Here is a 20,868-nt window from a genome sequence, read left to right as displayed (position 1 = left end):
TGGATGCAAGCCAGTACTTGACTGACCAAGCAAGCCTGGCATGCTGCAGTCCATGGGGTCGCAAAGAATTGGGCATGACTGAGCAACTGAACTGAAGTACTTGACACAGATAAAACTTTTCTCTCTCTATTCAACTAAATTGAAGAGATCTGCAATGTTCACACCTGTGCTAAAATGGGATGACTGTCTTTGTGGGCGAGAATACAAGTTCAGCTCTTATCCTCCAATAGCAGGTCAGTTCTGCTGCCCCAGGCTCTGACATTTAAAGTGTTTCAGTTCTTAGGTAAATAAACAAAAGAGCTGATCTGCTGTCAAAGGACAACGCAGAGAAAATTTAATTATGAATGTCCTAGGAGTCAGCGCCTGCCACAGGCTTGCTTAAAACACCTCATTCTTGAGAGAAATATTTAATCAGTATGCTGTGAAGTAGAGAGAGTATGACCTTTAGAATCACAGACCTGAATTTGAATACCTGCTCCATCACTTACTACTTATGAGAATTTAAGCAGCTTATAACTTCTCCAAGAGAGACGCGGGGCCATCAGGGGAAAGTGGGGGTGTTTATCTGTCCTGGGACTCAGGGAAGGCACACACACAGATGGCATGGAGGACTCCAGGGAATGGAACCTGGTTCTTGAAGTCTTGACCAGTGGAGGAAGGCAGATGATTAGGCACGTGGGAGGCTGTGCTCATGCCTGGAGTGAGGGTCGGCAGAACCAGATGCTTCAGGTTCATAGAGCAGCAGAAATGACTCATAAACCCTACTCAGTGGCATTTCAGTTCAGTTCAGTCACTCTTTTCAACCCCATGGACTGCAGCACACCAGGCTTCCTTGTCCATCACCAACTCCTGCAGCTTGCTCAAACTCCTGTCCATTGAGTCGGTGATGCCATCCAACCATCTCATCCTCTGTCATCCCCTTCTCCTCCTGCCCCCAATCCCTCCCAGCATCAGAGTCTTTTCCAATGAGTCAACTCTTCGCATGAGGTGGCCAAAGTATTGGAGTTTTAGCTTCAGCATCAGTCCTTCCAGTGAACGCCCAGGACTGGTCTCCTCTAGGAGGGACTGGGTGGTAGGACAAGAGTTTCTCAGATGTCCTCTTCTGAGGAAGGTTGTGTGCCCTCTAATTCAGTTGGCCTCACGATGAAGACCAGAGAGGGGCTAGAATCTGAGCAGAGGGTCTGACCCGCTAACCATCTTCTTCACATTGCCTTCCCCGTGTCAGGTGAGCCCCTCCCCCAGCCAAGCATATTGTTTGAATGCCTTGCCAAAGGTCTTCGCTGAGTCATTTTCTTAACATCTTGCTTATCTATTGGTTGTGTTTTTATTGGATTGATACATAAGGAAGCGTTTTAAGTGTGGTAAATTTTTCCTCGTTTCCACTTTGAGCATGAAATTCACTGTGGATATTTGTGAAATGTACACATGCAAGCCCCACACCTGGAGATGTTGAATAAGCAAATCCAGAATGTCACCTGGGAGTCTGTAATCCTGTCAATTCCACAAATGATTCAGATGCACCACATTTTAAAAGAGCTACCGTATTTGAAAATAGTATTCACTGTTATCTGGCTTCAAAGGCTGTGCAGGGCAGCTCATGCTATATTTAATCCTATGGATCTGTATGGATGTTGATCCAACAATGAAAACTCCTAGCAAAATAATCTGTAAGCAATTAACTAATCTCAGTTTACCACATTGCTCCCTATTTCTCCTAGGTGGCCTTTTCAATTTTGCTAATTTTAAAATGCACATTTTGCATTGTGTTAAAATGTTGAAACCTTTTCATATTATTCCAATAGCAAGCTAGCTAAAAGTTCTATATTTTAGAAACAGTGATAAACATTAAGATATGGAGAGTATTGAGAGTTTTCCTTACCTTCTTCCATTTCAATTGTTCTCAGTTGTGAAATGAAAACTATATAGATTAAAATTGAATTACTTCATAGGATAATTTTCATGATTAATCGTTCCCTTAAAATACTTTAAATTATACTTTTACTTATATTGGTCACTCGAGTGCTAGTTGTTTTTCATGACAATAATGGATTTTATTTTCTTTTATTGAGAAAACATGTTATTTATACCAAAATCCAGATAACTCCCTTCTAAAGGGAGGTTTGGAATGAGAGACCAATAGTTCTATATTTCAACAGCTTCGCTTTGAGAACTAATGAAGTAACAAATATGAGAGAATATTTCCATTTGTTTTAGTATTTTTGAAAAGACAGTAAATTGCTTGCTGAGATTGCTATTGAAGTTGGAAAAATAAACTTCAACTAAAATTATTTTCAGAGTCTACGGGGAGGAAATGCAAATTGTGCTTCATAGTCAAATTTGTTTACATTCAGGTAACAGCATGCATTGAACTTTTAATTTTGTTAAAGAATTCTGCGTCAGGTTCTTTGGAAAATAGCAGAGAAATAGGTGATGGTTCTCTTATCGAAACATCCACCCACACATGGGTTTAATACAACCTTAAAATACCATTGAAAAAAAAAAGCGCAACTACCCCACAAGAAGTTTGCATTTGGACATGTATTGTATCCAGGATTGAAGTGTGCATAGAAATCTGTGATAATCAGTCTGCATATCATATCCAGGGACAAAACACTAGAATAATACTGATAACATTGCAAGAGACCAACTTAATACTTACAACAGTATTTTACATTTTAGTTGCATATTATGGCTTTCCAAGTGCCTTTGAATATATGTTGGATTTTGTTCCCTGAACAGCCCCTTGTGACCCTGTGGTCCCCATTTTATAAACCTTAACTCATGCTTGGAGGCGAATGTGGTGTATAGACGGGGGCACAGCTCCAGGCATTTGTAGTGGAACCCAGCACTTCCCAGCCCACAAAACATGTTTACAAAGAGCTTGCCTTGCCCCTGCCTATGACAGCCCCACTCTTCTCTGACCCCACTCCATTGCTACAAAGCACTGTCTTCTAGGACTTGCAGATTTTTACACATGCTATTGCAATGAGGCTTGGTTCTGCTCAACACACACATGTTATGACTACACTGAGTGTTACAGAGTTGTTAAACTGGTAGAAAGAAATGTCTCATTTAAAAAAATTAACTGAAAGTTGCTTTTGGCAACTAACATGTTACTTTATTCATATATGTAAATTTAATTTAAAATGTTTTAAATTAATAATTTGGTGCCATTTGAGCACTGATGGTCAGGTAGAGATAGCTATTCCATAATAAACTGAATATAAAAAAAAAAATTATGTCAAAAAAAATCAGAGAAGAAGTAAGGAGAGTTTTGAGATTCCCCACGGTGTATTTAAATGTTCACTGTTGAATGTGCTCTCCTCACAGCCTATGTTTAGGCCAGATGTGCAGTGATTCAGGGAGTTTGAATCCTGTTTCCACCATCTAGATTTAGATACATTTCTTAACCCCATGGCGTGCTGCAGCCAGAGGGGTGGCAAAGAGTCAGACAGGACTTAGTAACTGAACATGTCTTCTCTACTGGGCCACATGTTCTTCACGTTTACAAAGTAGCTTTTATGTTGAGGCTTAATAAAATTGTTGTGGAGACTGAATTCATTAGGACATTGAAAGTGCCTGATACATAGAGATATTTTCTGTATTAGCATTGATCTTAGCTATTGGTCTTCCTCTGTGTCCTTGCTGTTAGGAGACCGCCTCTTCTCAAAACCTGATTAAGCTGTTAGGCTCCGAACAAGTCTGGTCTCATCTTGACCTGACATAGTTGTTCTAGGGACAAAATATTCAATGAAATGGCATAAATCACAGTGCCTGGTTTGTGGTAGGAGGCTATGAAACAAAAAGACATCAAAAATAAAATTTTGATATTTATTGTGTTTTATGCAATGCGATTAGGAGGGACGTTGGCTAAATCTAAGAAATTGTTTTAGTGTGTATCAGCTGTCAAATCATGTACTTGATGGGTTCTGTAACTCAAGAAGACATAATTCCTTTCAATTTAAGAAACTATTTGTTTATAAATTCATGCTTCAGTGGAAAATTTCAAGGGACCCCTTAGCAGGACAGTAGATAGGTTGTGAATCTCTCAGAATTTGTGACCGAAACTTAAAATGCCATCTGAGAGTGTTTCCTTCCCTGGAAGATGACCGTTAGAAAAACAGTTATTCCTGTAGTCAGTAATATTTCCTGAAGTCTCTTTGTTCTTGAGATTTGTTCTAATGGCTTTATCAGTAATCCTTGTGGTTAGTCAATTTTTAAAAAAATAAAGTTTAGCACACCTAAGGAGGAAATTCCAATATGAAAGGCTGATTATGGCTTTAATTTTGGCTTCTTCTCGTTCTCTTTCTTCCCACTTTCCTCCTCTTCCTTCTTCTCCCTGTTTATGATTTTTTAAGTTTTTTATGAAAAACTTATGTTTTCTCAGGAGATGCTAGTAGAAAAGAATCTGCCTGTCAGTGCAGCAGATGCAAGAGATGCAAGTTTGATCCCTAGGTCAGGAAGATGCCCTCGAGTAGGCAGTGGCATCCCACTCAAGTATTCCTGCCTGGAGAATTCTACTGGGCAGCGGGGACTGGCAAGAGCCTGGCTGACTACAGTCCATGGGGCCACCAAGAGTCAGACATGACCAAGCAACTGAGCTTGCACATGTGACGAATTTATGTTTTCAGAGTAGTCTTTGTTTTACAGCAAAATTCAGCTGAAGGTACAGAAATTTCCCGTACACCTCCTGCCTCCACACATGCATAACCTCCCGGCTTATCAACATTCCCCACCATAGTGGTTCATTAGTTACAGCTGAACACACGGGGACGCATCACGGTCACCCAAAGTCACAGCTTGCATCAGGGCTCACTCCTGGTGCTGTGCATTCTGCAGCTTTGGAGAAATGTGCGATGACATGTATGCATCATTTTGGTATTGCAGAGAGTGCTTTCACTGCCCTAAAAACCCTCTGTGCTCTCTTTATTCATCCCTTCTTCCCTAGCCCCCAGCAACCACTGATCTTTTCACTGTCTCCTTAGTTTTGTCTTTTCCAGCATGACATATAGTTAGAATCAAAGAGTATGTAGCCTTTTCAGATTGATTTCTCTCACTTTCTTGTTGTTGTTCAGTTGTTGAGCTGTGTCTGACTCTTTGTGACCCCATGGACTGCAGAACATCAGGCTTCCCTGTCCCTCACCAACTCCTGGAGCCTACTCAAATGCATGCCCATTGAGTTAGGGATGCCATCCAACCATCTCATCCTCTGTCATCCCCTTCTTTTTCTTGCCCTCAATCTTTCCCAGCATCCTGGTCTTTTCTAACAAGTCGGCTCTTCTCATCAGATGGCCAAAGTATTGGAGCTTCAGTTTCAGCATCAGTCCTTCCAATGAATATTCAGGACTGATTTCCTTTAGGATCGACTGGTTGGATCTCCTTGCGGTCCAAGGGACTCTCTAGACTCTTCTCCAACACCACGGTTCAAAAGCATCAATTCTTCAGCACTTAGTCGCCTTTCTTTCTCTCAATGATATACATTTAAGATTCCTCCATGTCTTTTCATGGCTTGATAGCTCATTTACTTTTGGCACTGGATAAAATTCCATTGCTGGATCTTCCACAGTTTATGTACCCACTTGCCTTCTGAAGGACATCTTAGTGGCTTCCAGGTTTTTGAAGTTACGAATGTAGTTGCTATATATCCACACGCAGGTTTTTGTGTGGATATGACTTCAAGTGATTGTTTTAATATCTGTGTTCTTCTGAAAGGAATGATAAGATACTTTGAACCAGTGCTTCATCACACCATTATCACTCATTCATTCCTCCATTTGTATATAAAATCAATAGTTGATTACTTGGCATCACTTTGAAAGAACAAGCAGAGAGGGCTTAATAAGGGGGATGGGGCACCCAACAGAGGCGGAGCCAGAGCCCTTGATGGAGAGGCTGGCGACAGGGAGGAAGGTGGTACCACTGGTGAGCATCTCTGTCCTCACGAACTCCAGCTTGGGAGTGAGTGCTTCCTCTTCTTACTCTTACCATCTTGACTTTGTCAAGTTTTGAAAACCCAGGCTATTATGTTACCACGTGACTTTATTTTTAACCTGTTTAACTTGTTTTATTTCATTGCGCTATTTTATTTCACTGCAAACACCAATCTACTGTGAAACACCCTGAGTTTATGTCCTGCCTGTGTTTTATCAATCACTTTGGGCTTGTCCCGCGATATCCTGTCAGGGACTACAGCCGCTTCTCCAGGTCACTAACTTTGGCAGAAGCATGGTTCTGAAACCTTCTCGTGCAGACAAAATAATCCGGAGAAAATTCCCCAGAGCAGGGAGCCCTGTGAAGGCATCTAAATTATTATGAGAGTACTTACTTTCACATTAGCATCAAAGACCTCATTTTTCTTTCCAAACCCAGTTATGAAGAGTGAGATATATGGTTATAGCCAAATTTTAATTTATGTAACATTCATGACACTATGTGGTTTAGGCCATGGTCTTTTCTATAATCCAGCATCCTTGTCTGCTATCTGGTTCCACAGGGCATTGTTGAGTCACTAGACAAGCAAACTGATGAGTTCATTTACTTTAAAGAATTAGAAATTATTCAAGGCTTAAAGTGATACCTGTCCTGTGGCAGGATAAGGGATCATGACAGTTCTACTCCTGTTCCTGATTTGATCTCCAAGCTAAACCTAGGAAAAAAAAATCTCAAAACACAACATTTACATGATATCAAGAAAAATAAATAAATACATTGCCACAAATATATTCAGAAAGCTGTGAGTGACAGCTAAAGATACATGATTTGCTTCATCCTTTTTTCCCCCTTTTTTTGGTGAGACAGTTCTCCATTTAACTCAGGTGCAGAAAAAAATATTTTCTTTGGCAGAGAAATGATCTGGAGATTGGTGTTTGCAGAACTAGTGTCCTCAGTAATATGATGGCTGAGAGTGCTAGTAATCTGGGAAACCAAAGACTTTGCCTTTCTGTGGTCTTTCCAGAAACATTTCATATGGACTGCCGTTATCTGGATGAAGAAACATCATCAAAAACCATCCTGAAGTAGTGTTTGTCTGGGCTGTTCTTTAAGCTCCGTGACTCAGCTAAATACTTGTACAGCATAAGGAAAATACACCTAAGTCTTGCCTTCTTCCTGGGTATTGAGAATCTTGAAAGAGGGAACAAGTGTGAATCATAGGTGAAGATTTTTGTTTAATGTTTAGTGAATTTTACTGGAAATTCTTTGAGAGAAAGATCAAGGCATGTTACCATAGTAATTCTCTCCATATATTAGTAGTATTTAGGAGAATATAATACATGATTAAGCGATTAATCAAAAGTTTTATAATAATGCCATTTATGATTCTCAATTGAATGCACTGTAAGAAAGACAATGTCTTCAAGTTTTTCAACCTTGTTCCCATGGAGATGGGCCTCTCAGCTTCTTGTAAAGGGTACATCACTAAAATAATGCACTAAAATGAACAATGGCATTATTAAAAATAGAAAACCTAGTCTAAGTTATCTGCTTTTTAAATTTGGCATTGTTTTAGTTCAGTCACCCAGTCATGTCTGACTTTTTGTGACCCCATGGATTGCGTATTCTCATTTACTTATGCAATGTTAAGAGAATACAAGCCCACTTTGACTTTTTTCATGTTCTTTTCTCCGCATCCTCTCATCCTTCATCTCTGCTGATTGATGATTGAAATTGAGCAAGCGGTAGTCACTTTGATAATGCCATCAATTCTACCTTGTATCGGATGCATTATTTATAACACAGTCATCCTGAGAGTATTGTTATTATTATCATCTTTATATTGCAGAGGAGAAGGTTGAAATTGAGCGAAGTTAACATAGGCGAGTATTATGATTGGTAAGCGGTAAAATGGAGTTTGGACGTAGGTCTCCTTGGTTTTAAAACATAGACTTTTCCAGACGCTGAGCTCAGGATCTCATTCTACACTGGCAACAGAAAAATGTTTAGTAGATGCTTTTCACGTAGATAGACACAAGCGTGAAACCCTGTCCTCAGAAAAGATAAACACATTTTCCTCTTCTCCTCTGTGTCTACACCTGAGAACAGGAAGTAGGTTGTGGACAGAGCTCTTGCTGATTAGACCCACTTGTTAGCTCTGTGGAATATAGGCATCCCTTTCCTCTGAAATGGGGACCAAAATAGGTTGAAGTTGTCCTCAAGGCTTTCCCTCCCTTTGCAGGAATGGCCACCGCCTTCACGGCTGGTGCCCTCTGCTGCCATTTTAACTGTTTGTTTTAACAGCTTCACATCAATTTTATTTTCTGTCTCAAACCAGTTATATAACATAAACCCACTGTGAGAGAATGTTCTGTTTCTAAACTGAAGTGAGGAGCTATGCTCTTTCAACCATGTACTTAGTCAAGAGAGATGGTTCATTTAAAGTGTGAAAGTAGCTAAATAGGGCCGTAAGGAAGCAGCCGCACCACCTTCTTTTCCTTTACTTCTTAATTTTAGAATGACATGACTCTTTCCTCCATTTTAGTCTGGGTATACTTTTTCATTATTCAAAATTCAAGGACTTTTGGAATTCCTTGGTCAACCTTGTGAGAGTTTCTGTAAAGAACTGGAAAGGATAGGGGCTCTTTGTATGCTCTCTGTTTGGCTTTGGGAAACTTGGCTAATGAGCTATATCTTAGCATAGCGTACTGGAAAAGAAGAGAATGAAAACAGAGGAGGCACTTGACTTCTTTACATTCTTTCCTGTAAGAGTTTGGTAATACTTTGGCCACCTGATGTGAAGAGCTGACTCATTTGAAAAGACCCTGATGCTGGGAAAGGTTGAGGGCAGGAGGAGAAGGGGACAACAGAGGATGAGATGGTTGGATGGGATTACCAACTCAGTGGACATGGGTTTGAGTGAATTCCAGGAGTTGGTGATGGACAGGGAGGCCTGGTGTGCTGCGGTTCATGGGGTCACAAAGAGTCGGACACAACTGAGTGACTGAACTGAACTGAATCAGTCTATAGTACACTTCATTATAAACAAGATGAATCTTTTATTAAGATTATTAATGTATTGGAATGTTAAAGAAAGACACAACTAGGTTTTTCAAGTTCGATTCCTGATGGTAGATTAGTGTAAATTGGTGGGGACTTTTTGAAGGAAAAATTTGAAATCTCTATAAAAATATTTAAAAGAACATCTATTTTGATGCAAATTTTCTATTTCTAAAGTCATATCCCAAAGAAATAATTTGGAACATATATGTAGTTATAAACTCCAAGTTTGTTTATTGCAAGGCCCAGTGAAACTACAAACTCATGAAAATCAAACTCATAAAGAATACATTTCAACTAATCGACAATAGGAAATTGGTTAGAAAAGTTACCAATAGGATATAATAGTATTTAACCAACAAAAATGATGTTGTAACTATCATCTCTCTATCTATCTACTTCTATCAAATCTATTTACATGGAAAGATACTTATATTTTTATAGAAGTATAGTTGACTTACAGTGTTATGTTAGTTTCAGGTGTACAACAAAGTGATACACACACACACACACACACACACACACACACATATGCCTTTCCATTATAAAGTGAAAGTCACTCAGTCATGTCCGACTCTTTGTAACCCCATGGACTATACAGGCCATGGCATTCTCCAGGCCAGAACACTGGAGTGGGCAGCCTTTCCCTTCTCCAGGGGATCTTCCCAACCCAGGGATTGAAACCAGGTCTCCTGCCTTGGAGGCAGATTCTTTACCAGCTGAGCCACAAGGGAAGCCCATTATATTATAAAATAAATGGAAGTCTATTTTCCACTGTATTATAGGCTATTACAAGATATTGAATATAGTTCCCTGTGCTATACAGTAGGTCTTTGTTTACGCATTATAGATAAAATATAGTATTATTTTTAGAACAATGCTACAAAATATATTCAACATGATCTTATCCAAACTGACAAGTATATACAGAAAAGGTATGAAAGAATGTACAAGATGTTAAAAATGTAATATACATGGAACTATGTTTTTCCTCATTAATCTACTTTTTCTATTTTTATTTCAAACAGCAAGTATGACTTTAACATTAAAAGAGAACATTTTTGTAATTCCCTCTTCATAACTGACAAATATTCAAACTGACCTAAACTTTCAGTTACTTTTCTGCAAATCAAGGTGGAAATATTTGGTACTAATTGATGACATAACTTAGATACAGAATTTGGAAATTTAGATCCTAGAGCAGAGATAACTGACAAGTGACTGTCAGTCTTTCCCACCCCAAACCGAATTAGGTTGTGATTGCAAGTCAGTTTCACTGGTCTTACATATCCCTACTGAAACTTGAAAATTGACTTAAACAGGTCGGCTTCTGTAACAAGTTTAAAATACTACCATTTACATCCACTTTTATACTTTCTTTGCTCAACAGCAATCAGATCATCACATGGAAAGAACTGAGACATGTTATCAGTCATGTTGCTATTTATTGCCCTAGTGTGCAGTGAATTGTCCAAAGCTGTGACCTGAAGGCAGTGGGACACTTATTACTTGGTCGTGCACGCATGCTTAGTTGCTCGGTCATGTCAGCCTCTTTGCAACCCTTTGTACTGTAGCCCGCCAGACTCCTCTGTCCATGCGGCTTTTCAGGCAAGAATGCCAGAATGAGTTGCTATTTTCCTCCTCCAGGGGATCCTCCCGACCCAGGGATGGAACCTGCGTGTCCTGCATCTCCTGCGTTGCAGACAGGTTCTTCACCCACTGAGTCATCCGGGAAGCTACCACTTGGTTAAGCATCAGCTTTGTTGTATTTCCTGGTGTAAGATGCCAGGTCCCTCTACTGCCTGCCCTATGATACACACTTTGAAATGGCAAGACATAGATAACTCCCAAATACGAAGATGCCTCAAGAAGCGCAGGAGAGAGCCATTCAGTACTGAGGTCTGCTCATCAAATGGGCATTAGGGCAGAACGATTTTAATAACTGTGTAGTGATTTGGAGAGGATTTCCCTTGCTTTGTTTGTTTGTTTTTTTTCCTTCAGTTCCTATTTTATTTTATTTTTTTTAATTTAAATTTTATTTTTTTACTTTACTGTATTGGTTTTGCCATACATTGGATCCACGGCAGGAATAGGGACTCAGATGTAGAGAACAGACGTGTACAGAGAGGGGGAAGGAGAGGGTGAGACAGAACTGGGAGATTAGGATTGACATAGATACATCACCATGTGTAAAATAGCTAGTGGGAACCTGCTGCAAAGCACAGGGAGCTCAGCTCAGTGCTCTGGGATGACCTGGAGGGCTGGGGTGGCTTGGAGGGAGGTACGAGAGACAGGGGATCTATGTATACGGATAGCTGATTCGCTTCGTTGGACGGCAGAATGAACAACAGTGTGAAGCAATTATACTCCAAATTAAAAAAAAGAAGAAGAAATTTAGTAACTGTGGGCGATGAAGAAAGACTCAGTATGTTTTCAAGGCAGGTAGATCAGTTTTCAGGTATGGAAGATCCATGCTGGAGTCCCCGGAAGCTGGTGCCTGCCTAGCACGTACAAACCAATTAGATGGCAAGCGGTGATCTGATTTCTTTTCATTTTCTGTTGGTGGTCATAAAGGTGTTGTCTAATATGACGGAAGTGGAGGATGCCTAAGCTTCTAGAAAACTGACATTCAGTATGTCTGGGCTAATTTCTGCCTGAATTACGAGTACAGACGCTGTGAGGTTGGGTGACTCACCTGTGACCTGCAGTCTAGTTGCCTCCCTGCCTGGATCCTCAGTGGCGTCTAAGGCTCATTATTTCCTACCCCAATTCCCTGATTTCTGTCTTCTTCTGCCTCTCCAGTTTATTCTCACAGATAATGAAATGTCTTAGAAGTAGAGTGGGACCTCGCTGTAGCTTTTTTTTTTTTTTCATTATTAGAATAACTCAAATGCATCACTGGGAAGGTCCTGTCTTTGGAATGTAACAGTATAGAGGAAAGCTCAGTAACCACCTGTGGTTGGGAGGCCCTTCTTAGCCTGCGCTCTCACAGACACGAGCTTTTTGGCATTTCACCACAGCACGATTCAACTGACAAGCTGAGACTGATGAACACAGCTTGGAGGATAAAGAACAGAGTCACTGAGTCACTGACTCTCACTACCTGCTGGATGGAGTCGGAGTAGTGATGGAATTCACGTCTCCCCGTCCACCCTTGAGAAGTGTCGTGCACTATCAGTTCAGAAACAACTCACAGTTCTAGAGTGTGCCCACTTTTACTTTTATCCTGTTTCTCACATCTGCTCTGGATTGTAACAGTGCTCAGGGCACTTTGATCATTGGACATGTTCGCCTCTACACGAGAGCTGATAACACTGCCTCAGACTTATGTGAGCACCCCACCACCCACTGTACGTGGCATCTCATTTAGACCGTCCTGTGATTCAGAGGGAGTGATCCCTGAGGCCCCCATTACTCGAGAACCGACTTGCTTTCCTTTCCGTTTACTTTCTATCAAACAAATCCAGAGGGCTGCCTAGCTGCGATAACCACACTGGGAACCGCAGTTGAGAACTTTGGGTTTAATTGCCACATCTGTTGTTTTCTAGGAAATTGATTTCTTTTTGACCTACTGGTATTTGTCCCCCTTGCGGAAGTAAGGGTTTATGATTCATATTTCAGACTGTGGCATTTTCCAAAGCTCTTGATTGTTTATTCAGGCTTATTTCAGGTAACAAAAGCCTGTATATTAAAACATTCAGTTTGGCTACTTTTGGCTGGTTTTGTTCCTGTGCCCAGGTGGAATAAAGGAGAGCCACCTTTTATAAAAGGTGGAACTGTCTATAGACTTTCTATGCTAACTTATGGTATCTGTAAAATCAGTTTTCTTTCAGAGTTTCACTGACATAATTATAATGGGTTGAGAATATTTGGCCTCAAACAGTGAAGCTTTGAAACTTTTCTATAAATTTGAAATTACTCAAAAATTTAAAAAAATATATTATTCTAAAATAATTCTACCACCACATGGCTGGATTGCCCTAAGATTCTTCAGGACTTACTGTTAATATAATTGGCTTAACAATTAAGCACAAGCACCTCTGTTAACCTTTCTCAGCTGTCTTTATGTCCTATCTTTTCATAATTGCATACAAATATATTTTATTTCCCCAATAAGATTTTTTAAAATTTTATTGAAATGTAGTTGATTTACAATATTGTGTACAACAAAGTGATTCAGTTACACACACACACATGTATATATATATATCAGATTTATTTCCCTTATACATTATTGCAAAATACTGAGTATAGTTCCCTGTGCTATACAGCAGGTCCTTGTTGTTTATTATATATATAGTAGTATGTACTGTTAATCTCAAACTGCTAATTTATCCCTCTCCCACTTTGCCCTTCAGTCAGTTCAGTTCAATTCAGTCACTCAGTCGTGTCCGACTTTTTGTGACCCCATGGACTGCAGCACACCAGGCCTCCCTGTCCATCACCAACTCCCAAAATTCATTCAGACTCCTGTCCATTGAGTCGGTGATGCCATCCAACCATCTCATCCTCTGTCATCCCCTTGTCCTCCTGCCCCCAATCCCTCCCAGTGTCAGAGTCTTTTCAAATGACTCAGCTCTTCACATCAGGTGGCCAAAGTATTGGAGGTTCATCTTCAACATCAGTCCTTCCAATGAATATTCAGGACTAATTTCCTTTAGGATTGACTGGTTTGATCTCCTTGCAGTCCAAGGGACTCTCGAGTCTTCTCCAACACCACAGTTCAAAAGCATCAATTCTTCAGCACTCAGCTTTCTTTATAGTTCAACTCTCACATCCATACATGACCACTGGAAAAACCATAGCTTTGATTAGATGAACCTTTGTTGTCAAAGAAATGTCTCTGTTTTTTAGTATGTTGTCTAGATTGGTCTTAACTTTTCTTCCAAGAAGTAAGCGTCTTAATTTCATGGCTGCAATCACCATCTGCAGTGATTTTGGAGCCTAAAAATATAAAGTCTGTCATTGTTTCCACTGTTTCCCATGAAGTGATGGGACCAGATGCCATGATCTTCATTTTCTGAATGTTGAGCTTTAAGCCAACTTTTTAACTCTCCTCTTTCACTTTCATCAAGAGGCTCTTTAGTTCTTCTTCACTTTCTGCCATAAGGGTGGTGTCATCTGCATATCTGAGGTTATCAATATTTCTCCCAGCAGTCTTGATTCCAGCTTGTGCTTCATCCAACCCAGCATTTCTCATGATGTACCCTGAATATAAGTTAATTAAGCAGGGTGACAATATACAGCCTGACATACTCCTTTCCCTATCTGGAACCAGTCTGTTGTTCCATGTCCAGTTCTAACTGTTGCTTTCTGACCTACATACAGGAGGCAGGTCAGGTGGTCTGGTATTCCCATCTCTTTCAGAATTTTCCACAGTTTGTTGTCCCGCAGTCAAAGGCTTTGGCATAGTCAATAAAGCAGAAATAGATGTTTTTCTGAAACACTCTTGCTTTTTCGATGATCCAGTGGATGTTGGCAATTTGATCTCTGGTTCCTCTGCCTTTTCTAAATCCAACTTGAACATCTGTAACTTCACAGTTCATGTACTGTTGAAGCCTGGCTTGGAGAATTTTGAGCATTATTTTACTAGTGTGTGAGATGAGTGCAATTGTGCGGTAGTATGAGCATTCTTTGGCATTGCCTTTCTTAGGGATTGGAATGAACAGTGACTTTTTCCAGTCTTGTGGCCACTGCTGAGTTTTCCAAATGTGCTGGCATATTGAGTGCAGCACTTTCACAGCAGCATCTTTTTAGGATTTGAAATAGCTCAACTGGAATTCCATCACCTCCACAAGCTTTCCTCTTTGGTAACCATAAGCTTGTTTTCTGTGTCTGTGAGTCTATTTCTGTTTTGTATATAAATTCCTTTGTATCATTGTTTTTTAGATTCCACCTATTAGTGATATTGTATGATTTTTGTCTACGTCTGGCTTGCTTCACCTAGTATGATAATGTCGAGGTCCATTCATCATGCTGTAAACGGCATTGTTTCATTCTTTTTATGGCTGAGTAATATTCCATTGTATATATGCTCCACGTCTTCTTTATCCACTCATCAGCCAGTGAACATTTAGGTCACTTCCATGTCTTGGCTGCTGTAAACTGGGCTGCAGTGGTCATTGGGGTGCATGTATCTTTCTGAATTATTGGTTTCTCCTGATATGCGCCCAGGAGTGGGATTGTAGGATCAGATGGTAGTTCTATTTTTAGATTTTTAAGGAACCTCCATACTGTTTTCCATTGGCTGCACCAATTTACATTTCCACCAGCAGTGTAGGAGGGTTCCCTTTTCCCAGTACAATTTTATAATAACCTTTTTATTTTGGAAGAAGTTCAGACTTACAGAAAAGTGGCAAAGGCAGTAAAGAAAGGTTCTGTATATGCTTTCTCAGCTATCTCCATTTTACACAGTAAGAATTTAAACTTTTTACTGACAAAGAACATGTCGCTTTTGTCTCTAAAGCCCTTCATAGCACTGAAAACCTTTCATGTACGTAGAACTTACTCACTGGATCTGAATACATTGCAGATAGACAATTGCAAAAACACATTTTATCTGATTTATATCTTATATGTAAATAAGGGCAGTTGCTGTAATTACTAAATATACTATACAAACACCCAATGTAATTGCAAGTTCAGCACAAGCTGTCATTCATTTTAAATTTTCTGTGTCTTTTCTATGGGATTATAATGGTGGCTTCGGTTCTGCAAATGTTGTGCTTGAGACTTTGAGAGAGATAAGAGGTGGTCCATTTCTCTAAACTGATAGCAGGTTATCATAGGAATCATCTTTTAGGAAACACTGACATTTATTTCATTGTTATACCTGAATGATGTATTATGTGAGCTAGTTTTATAAGATTAACTCACATCAACAGAAGCTATTTCAAATTTGGTTAGTGATGAGAAGCCATCAAAAGGGGGGTATCACCCAACATCCTTTCTCAGCTGGCTTTGAAATTCTTAGTGAAGAATCATCTTTATAAATATGGTCATTACCCAAGTCCTCTAGCTAGGTCCTGTCCTGAAGGTGTGCTGCCCTTCAAAAACCAGTCAGAAAAGCACACAGAGCATATTGGAAAGACCTGCGGACTGATATTGTTCCTATGTGTAAAGATGAAAGCAGTGAAATCTTGAAGCCAAGGCCACAGTAAAATATTTTGTCTGCCAATGGCATTGAGCAGAGAAAGCTCTGAGCAAGTTTAAAAGCTACTATTTGCATAGAGAATGCTATAATTCAAGAGCAAAATCAACATTTCTTGAGCTTATTTGCATTTGATTATGTATCTATGTGGGGATTTTTATAACAGCCTCACTAGATAGATATAAGAATGAAAAACAGCCTTGTCTGTGGAAAATAGATAGTAAAGCAAAACTCAAATAATTTGTATTAAATTTTGGATTGCTTCCTTAGAATAAATCCCAAGGATAAATTAAATCGTGTCCAAGATGCCAAAACGTCATTCATTGCCTGACATTCCTAAAGCGGTCTCTTCTTTGGAAAGAAACTGATGCCACCCTATGTATCTTTGTTTCTCAAAGACAAATCAGCCAAGATCATTACTGATGGATGTGCTAACCTTGGGCCCAGTAGTTAATCAGGCTAAGCTATACTGGGAGGGGCCATAACTCTAGATAGACAGGTGTCAGGCAGGGAGAGCGTCACTCAAGTTGACAGGTGTTCAGGTGGAGATTAAGGAATAGTTGGGTTGAAGGGTCCAAAATCGGGCTTCAGGTCACACTTCTGCTTCTGCCAGGACTTGGTTCCCGTCTGATTTGATGAAACATCTATTTTTCTACTCCTGTGTTGAATCACATAAGCATAGCCTTCTAAAGTGACTCATCTCTTTTCTCTCCCCAAGCATAACGAGGCTGATAGAAAATGTGTGGGATAATCTAGTCCCTTTTCAACTCTAAGCCTCTTAGAAATTCCCTTCCTCTCTGCTGAAGGCGCTGGATGCTTTATCTTCCAACGTGATGAGCAAAGACTGTTTGAATAATGCCAGTCCATGCAGAAGCCAGGGCTTCAAATTCCCCGATGAATTCTGAGACGCCGCAGCAGTTGATTCAGCTTGGCAGCTTTCCTGAAAGTGGGGATCAGGCACGGTTAACTCTCTCGGGAGAGGAATGAGAAAGCAGAGGGGGTGCTTGGGATAACCACAGAAGCGCCAGACAGTGCGCTGAAAGGTTGAGCTCTGTTTTCCACTTCATCTCTAACAGGATGATGACTTCAGTTCCTTTGTTATGTTGAATGTCTCTTTTGGCTCTACACATGAGCATTAAGAAACACTGAACAAATCCATTAGTCCTTGCTGGAGGCTGCCATTTTTGAAACCCGGGGAGAGCTGGCAAAGTAAAGGGACGTCTTACTCCCCCAGTCACGTCCTCTGGGAATTGCTCAGATGTCCACGTTAACAAAAGCCAGCCAACCGTTTGCAGCAAAAACTAGCCACTTGGTTTGACATCCTCGATGTACCTGGTGTAGCTTCCATGGTGGCTCACGGTCTCACAATGTGAACGTTCCCAGCTTACGTCATGTGTTTCCAAAGAGACAGGTACGTGGTTCATGAGTCAGCTCATCCCCTAGACTCCCCTGCCCACCGTGATGCACACCAGCTCACATGTCCAGTTGAGTTCAGTGACCCAGTCAGTTTGATTGTTCCTGCTTTTCTCTTATTTTCCTAGACCATTCTTCCCTTTCTTCTTTATTCATCTGGTCAACCCATTCATTGGTTTTTAACTTAGATGTTGTTTTCCTGGGACTCCGTGCCTGACCTACCCTACACTGAGTTAGGCCTCCCTTGTAAGTGGTTCTATAATCCCTTGTGATGTCCCCCAGCATGAGACGTTGGTTCCCACAATGTCATAGTATATATATTTATTTGCATTCACTCCTCCAAAGTTTTTCTTATGGGTGTGGATACACCCATGTGTTTAGAAGGGATCAGATGTATGGGATAGTTGATCCCTCAGCCCCAGGACACTCAACACAGTCGGGCAGTGGAATGGGTCAAGTGCTGATACACAGAGTCTCAACTCTTTACTCCAGTACAGATGCTATCACTGTTTCCTCTGAGCCTGAGTGTGAAACTACTCGGGAATCACCACCATAATAGATCGTAAGGTCTTTGATGGTAGGACGCATGTCAGGTTATTTCATCACAGTCTCCTAGAACCAGGTACAGTGCCTGACAGACCCATGAGAGAAATCTGATAAATATTTACTGAGTGAAAAAAAGTTCATTCTAGGAAGACTGAGTCTTTTCTGATTCATAGCATCACAAGCCTGTCTCGCAGGCTGTGAGTAGGAATGTAGAAAGTTGAAGAAACAATAGCTGAATGATCATAACCAGTTAATGACCAGTTGATATTCTGGGAATGCTTTCCCTGACTTTCGTTGTTGCTCAATCATATCCGACTCTTTGCAACGCCGTGGACTACGGCACACCGGTTTTCCCTGTCATTCACTGTCTCACAGAGTTTGCTCAAACTCATGTCCATTGAGTCAGTGATGTCATCCAGCCATCTCATCCTCTGATGTCCCCTTCTCCTCCTGCCTTCAGTCTTCCAGCATCCGGGTCTTTTCCAATGAGTTGGCTCTTTGCATCAGGTAGCCAAAGTACTCGAGCTTCAGCACCAGTCCTTCCAAAGAATAGTCAGGGTTGATTCCCTTTAGGATCGACTGGTTTGATCTAAAATGAATTCATAGTTGCAGCCTACCTGTGTATGGGAAATGGACGTGAACTGCTATTGTATACAGACAGCTTACAGGGTAATGGTTTGAAGCCTGACTGTGTGAAGACTCCAGGCTCTTCTGTTATTGATGCTGGGCTCCTGAGTGGGTTGTGGGAACATTCCCCCACCACAGTTTTTACAAATGAAGACAATAGTAGTGCCCACCTCTTAGGGCTGTGTGAGAGTTAAATGAGTCAATGTGTGCAAAATGTTTCAAGCAACACCTGACATCAGCACAGGTCTTTGTCACGGTGTTATGTAAAGGCTGCCTTTCAGGCACCTGTGATCCAGGTATTTTTTTTGTGGAAACTTAGATTTAGAACGATACCGGCCCAAGAGTCATCTTTGTATGAAAAAGTGAAAGTCGCTCAGTCGTGTCTGACTCTTAGTGACCCCATGGACTTTATAGTCCATGGAATTCTCCAGGCCAGAATACTGGAGTGGATAGCCTTTTCCTTCTCCAGGGGATCTTCCTAACCCAGGGATTGAACCCAGGTCTCCCACATTGCAGGCAGATTCTTTACCAGCTGAGCCACAAGGAAAGTCACCTTTGTATGCATGTCTTCAAGACGCAGCTCCTCTCCATGCACCAAATTATAGTATGATTGCAAAAGGAAAAAAAAATCAATTAGCAATCTTAAATTCCTGAATTGTTTTAAATTCTAATTTCTTAAAAAATCATCTCAACCTTAATAGGAAAAAAAATGCTTTGACCATCTTCCATCATTAGCCATTCTATTATCATCAGGGTAAGCTATGAAAGGTGGAAAAAAGAGGGGAAAGGCAAAAACGGAAAAAGGTAAGGAACTTGCTGTGAGCTCAGCTGATCCAAAGGCTGGGAGAAGGTCATGGTTCATCATAAACAGTGACAGCTCATTACCATTTTGCGAGTAAATTTCAACCATTTGGAGCCTTTCCCTGGGGGCTTAGAGAGGAGCCAGTCGTCTCTTGCCCCTGAGGCTGTTCTTTGCAAAGAAGTGTCTGGCATTAGCCTCTCCATGATCTAGCATATGGCTTCCAGATGTCTCTCTGAGCTAAAGGTGTGCGGGTTCTTCTGCCACAGGCTCTCTTGATGAGTATCCATCACTGACACATTTCTTTCCCTGATTTTATCTTTCCTCTGAGACCAGGTATTACGCTAAGGGTGATGGTCCTCATTTCTAATTATGATAGAACACATGGAAATTTTTCAGTGTGCCATTTTCCCAGAATTGCTCTTCCGTGTTCTTAAATGATCAAAGTAATGTTTTGGCTATCATTCATTTAAACTGTTTTCAGCTTATTCTTTAATTGTCCTGATTCTGTATGCTAAGTTGCTTCGGTTGTGTCCGACTCTTTGCAACCCCATGAACTACACCCACCAGGCTCCTCTGTCCATGGGATTCTTCAGGCAAGGATACTGGAGTGGGTTGCCATGCCCTCCTCCAGGGGATCTTCCCAACCCAGCTATCTAACTTGCATCTCTTATGTCTCCTGCATTGGCAGGTGGATTCTTTACCACTCGATTCTGCGCCTACACTTAAACAAGCAGCATTTCATACACTGATGTTTCTTCTCAGTTTCCATGATCTAACTTTTGACTGTGTTCTCTGTTTGTTCGCTGATGCCCTTCTTCATCCCGACCCCAGCTGTTGGCTCTCTCCCTACATTCCAGCCTTGAAGTGCCCTCTAAGACGTCCTTGGCTTCCATTCTCTTGGTTTTTGCTATTCCTTGCAAGTAGATGACTCCTCAGCCTTCATCTCGTCTTCTTTCTCACTTGTAGTTTCAGTTGAGCGTTCTAGTACTGAGGGATCATAAGTGAACATAACGGAGACCAGAGGTGCTGTCTGGGGCTGGACTGATGACTGAAATGAACATTTCTATTCAGAAACAGTGAGAGCAGTTATAAGGAGTCTTGGAGGAAAATCTGAGGAAAAGTGGAGTCAGGGCAAAAGGGAGAAAGCCAAGAACAGGGTCAGAAAAGGCTCAGATTGTTTACTTACTGAAATATTTACTTGCTGTCCAGCTCTTTTCTCTCTCTTTTATAGCTAGAAAAATAACATGTACTTTTGAGGAGCATATGGATATCAGAGTAAACTACACATTCACCAGCAATATCAATACCTAGAGTTAGTGGTTGTTAATATCTTGGTGTA

The sequence above is a fragment of the Budorcas taxicolor genome, chromosome 12, assembly GCF_023091745.1.
Source record: "Budorcas taxicolor isolate Tak-1 chromosome 12, Takin1.1, whole genome shotgun sequence".
NCBI lineage: Eukaryota > Metazoa > Chordata > Mammalia > Artiodactyla > Bovidae > Budorcas > Budorcas taxicolor.
The sequence above is the reverse complement of the archived record's forward strand: the minus strand, read 5'-3'. Positions refer to the sequence as shown.